We start from the raw sequence: 5,000 nt of genomic DNA on the forward strand, positions 1-5,000 counted from the left end.
ATTATTTAACCTTTGTTTCATTTTCAGTTATTTAGATTTATTTCTTCTTTCAGTTACTGGTTTGTTTATTAATATTACGTAAACATTCATTCATTCTAAAATATTTGTAGGAGGGCAAAACAAAAACAAGTCACATTTATACATTTTATTACACATACTATCATACATAGCTATTACCACACATGGTATTTACTCGCCCACAATTCTGTCCTGCCAGGCCACTGCTCCCCGGGTGTTGTAGTAGTCCATGAGGTAGGCGCGGATTCCCGTGCTTTTATATGCCACATGGGCATCAGATGATCAGCTGTCAGAAATCTTGGCACTGTCGGAGAATTGTCCCCGACATGTCGCCGACATTTCGGGGAGATGCAAAGACAATTCGGAGACTTGTCGCCAGTTATTCCGCGACAAAAAAACGTTAAAATTTCAGATTTTGAGCTCGGCGACATGTCTCCGAATTGTCCCCGAATTGTCTTGAGCATTCGCCGACATGTCGCCGAATGGTCACGAACTGTAAGAATCTTGGTCATGTCGGCGAACTGGTCGCCGAATTTTTTCACGAACTGATTCGGCGTCAAATTCGTGGCCAAAATTCGGCAGTGTATTTGGGGCTTAAGCCAGGACAACAACTTGAAGAGAACAACAACAATAACAAGATGGACAATCTGTTGATCGGCGTCTGCGACGCCGAAAAAAATGAGAGAAAACTGCTGCGTATAACACGAAGACACAGGCAGCGAGTATCATGGCTTAGGAAACAGACAAAGGTTGAGGATACTCTTATGACAATTCAAGACAACATAATAGCTTGGGCAGGTCAGGTCATGCGTGGAACTGATAACAGATGAACAGCTTAACAGAGTGACAACCCGGAAACTATATAAGGCAGGGCGGGCAGAGGACAAGGCGGAGAGGCGAAGTTAGAACATTTGCCGGAGCAGAATGGACGACACTAACATCGGACGGAGAGGTGGAGGACATTGTGAAAGTTGTTTGTCCGGCATTATCATTATTATTATTATTATTATAAGTAGTAGTAGTAGTAGTAGTAGTAGTAATATTGTTCTTATTGGGGTTTTTTTAAGCAAAGGAAACAGTTCAAGGGCCCGCCCCAAAAAGGAGAAAATAATGAAAAAAAGCCCGCTACTCACTGCTCCTATAGAGTTCAGAGGAGTGGCCGAAAGAGGTCAATTTCGGGAGGAGAGGTGTTAGTGCATTAAGGAAAAATAGGAAAAATAAATAAATAGACCTAAATGGTGTTCCCTCGAGGGTCAAACACGGATATAATACAACAGAGAATAATACACAAGTAGAAACACAGTGAATATTGACAATTAGCATCCGTGTAGTTCCGGTAAGGCTGATCGAGTGTATTAATAACAAAACAAAAAAAAATTGGATTGTTCAGAGCGCAAAAAAAAATGATAAAAAAACGAACACGAAACTTTCACACAAAAAAGAAAAAGAAAACACCATCAAATTCATAAAAAAAATCACCTAAAAAAAAACATCACCACACATAAAGAAAACAAAAACACCACAATTACAAAAGAAAAAAAAAAAAGGGCATCATAAATAAACACCCAAAAAATCCACAAATCTCCCCGTACACGCGGTCAAAAAAGTCCTATCACAGCCACCCACATCCCGTTTTCTGTTGCACATCTATTCTTGACGCGCCGCCCCTTCAATATGTGACCTTGATTGACCTCCGAAGAGTGACCTGAAGCGCCTCTTGACCTGATGGGAAAATGGGAAGGGGAAAAGGAGGAGGAGGAGGAGGAGGAGGAGGAGGAGTTTAGGAAGGTTGCCAACACAGGATTAAAGTTGAGTTTACGGTAAGGTGGTGAGTCAATACGATGCTCTCTCTCTCTCTCTCTCTCTCTCTCTCTCTCTCTCTCTCTCTCTCTCTCTCTCTCTCTCTCTCTCTCTCTCTCTGCTACCTAGATTACTTTGTTACCTGTCTCTCCCTTCCTATCTCTCTCTCTCTCTCTCTCTCTCTCTCTCTCTCTCTCTCTCTCTCTCTCTCTCTCTAATCCAGTTCCGTCCTTATTATCTACCTTTTCCTTTCTCTCTTTCCTTATTTTCCTCCTTCCCTACTTCTTCTTTTCCCTCCTTTTCATCTTTTTTTCTTTTATCTTATTCGCCTCTCCTTTTCTCCTTCCATCCGTTCCTTCCTCTCTCTTTTCCTTCGTTTATTTCTCCATCTCTCCCCTTTCCATCCCTTCCTTCTTCCCATCCTTCTCTCTCTCCTATCCTTTCCCTCTCCCTCTTTCTCTTAATTTCCTTCCCTTCATCCCACCCTCGCACTCTTTCTCTCCTTCCTTCCTTCCTTCCTCTGTTAATTCTTTCATTTATTCATTCTTACCATTCTTCCCTCTTTCGAATCTTTTATCTCCCTCCTTCTCATTCTAATATCCTTTCCTCCATCCTAGCCTACTACTTTCCTTTTCCTTAACACCCCTTCCATCCTTCCTTTCTTTTATCCTTCCTTGCTTCCTTTCTTCCTTCATTTTTTTCATTATCTTTCCTTCTTCTGTTTTTCCTTTGTCTTTTTCTTCCTTCGTTCCTTCTTTCCCTTCTTCTTTTCCTACCTAATTTATCACACTCTCCTTACTGATCTCCTATCCTTCTACTCTTTCTCTTTATCGTTCTTTCCATTCATCCTTCTTTTCCTCCCTTTCCCTCCCTCCCTCTCCTCCTCTCTCCCTTCCCTTCTTTACTTCATTCATTTTCTCCTCCCTACTAATGATCTCTCTCTCTCTCTCTCTCTCTCTCTCTCTCATTCCTTCCATTCATCCTTCCTTCCTTACCTCCCTCTATTCCTCCTTCCCTCCTCCATTTTCTCCTTACTAATCCTCTACTTTTATACTCTTTATCTCTCTTTGTCGCTTCTCCCATTCATCCTTCTGTAGTCTCCTTCTTCCCTTTCCTTCTTCTCCCCTCCCTTTCCCTTCCTTCTTTCCTTCATTCCTTCATCATCTCATTCTCTACAAACCACTAATGTACAATTTTATACTCGTTCTCTTTACCATTCCTTCCATTCATCCTTCTTTCCTTACCTCCCTGCCTTCCTTCCTCCTTACCTCCCCTTCTTCCTTTCCCTTCCTTCTTTCCTTCATTCCTTCATCATCTCATTCTCTACAAACCACTAATGTCCAGTTTTATACTCGTTCTCTTTATCATTCCTTCCATTCATCCTTCAGTGCTCTCCTTCTTCCTTTCCCTCTTCCTCTCCCTTTCCCTTCCTTCTTTCCTTCATTCCTTCATCCTCTCATTCCCTCACCACTAATCTCTACCTATACATTCTCTTTATCATTCCTTCCATTCATTCTTTTTTCCTTTCCTCTCCACCCTCCCTCTTTCCCTCTCTCTCCCCCTCCCCCTCTCACCTGGGCTTACAGTAGCGGCAGGTGAACAAAATTAATGATGATATAAAATTCTCGTCAATCACAGCATCAGGGACAGGTGTGTTGTGTTCCCCGCCCCGCTCACCTGTTCACCTCAGCCTCGACTCTTGATTCCTTTGTGTGGGCTGTTCTGGTTCCTTTATTGGTGTGTCAGTAGGATTTTTTTTTACCTTCAATCTTCTTTAGTTTTTTAGTTAGCCTTTTTACTCCTTTACTTGCATCAGGGATTTGAACAGCACAGGGATGAAAGAGTGAAGATGCTGGGTAACTCTTGCATCAGGGATTTGGACAGCACAGGGATGAAAGAGTGAAGATGCTGGTTAACTCTTGCATCAAGGATTTGGACACCACAGGGATGAAAGAGTGAAGATGCTGGTTAACTCTTGCATCAAGGATTTGGACAGCACAGGGATGAAAGAGTGAAAATGCTGGTTAACTCTTGCATCGGGGATTCAGACAGCACGGGGATGAAAGAGTGAAGATGCTGGTTAACTCTTGCATCGGGGATTTGGACAGCACAGGGATGAAAGAGTGAAGATGCTGGTTAACTCTTGCATCAGGGATTTGGACAGCACAGGGATGAAAGAGTGAAGATGCTGGTTAACTCTTGCATCAAGGATTTGGACACCACAGGGATGAAAGAGTGAAGATGCTGGTTAACTCTTGCACAAGGGATTCAGACAGCACAGGGATGAAAGAGTGAAGATGCTGGTTAACTCTTGCATCAGGGATTTGGACAGCACAGGGATGAAAGAGTGAAGATGCTGGTTAACTCTTGCATCGGGGATTTGGACAGCACAGGGATGAAAGAGTGAAGATGCTGGGTAACTCTTGCATCAGGGATTTGGACAGCACAGGGATGAAAGAGTGAAGATGCTGGGTAACTCTTGCATCGGGGATTTGGACAGCACAGGGATGAAAGAGTGAAGATGGTGGGTAACTCTTGCATCAGGGATTTGGACAGCACAGGGATGAAAGAGTGAAGATGCTGGTTAACTCTTGCATCAAGGATTTGGACACCACAGGGATGAAAGAGTGAAGATGTTATTTTTTCACTAATTTACTTTTCTTTTTAACTTTTCTCTTTCTATTTCTTCATCTTCAACATACTTTGTTTCCTTGATTCAGTCTCTCTGCATTCATTTCTTCCTATTTATTGCTTCGTTTACTTCTAAGGAAACTGTGCCCATTTGATCCCCTATTCATTCCCACTTTCGTTCATTCATTCACGTTTATTACCCAGTAGTCTCGTTAATAATTCATGTATCGATTGTTTTCTTTCAATTAATAGCGGGCTTTTTTATTGTTTCCTTTTTTGTGTGCCCTTGAGCTGTCTCCTTTGCTGTAAAAAAACATATATATCTTTCTTTCGCCCACGTATTTTTCCATATTAATTCTCTCCTCACGACGCAATTTTTATTTTTATTTTTCTCCTTTTTCTTATCTACTGTTTGAATTTCTGTTTTCATTTTTAATCAACCTTCCATTCTGCTTCTCTTGTCTTCTTACTTAATTTGATCATAAAGAATACTACTTTTTTTTTTCCTTCTTCATTTCCCTTTTCTTTCCTTTGTATTGGTCATTTGTACT

Source organism: Eriocheir sinensis, chromosome 50 (genome assembly GCF_024679095.1).
Source record: "Eriocheir sinensis breed Jianghai 21 chromosome 50, ASM2467909v1, whole genome shotgun sequence".
In the NCBI taxonomy this organism is placed as follows: Eukaryota; Metazoa; Arthropoda; class Malacostraca; order Decapoda; family Varunidae; genus Eriocheir; species Eriocheir sinensis.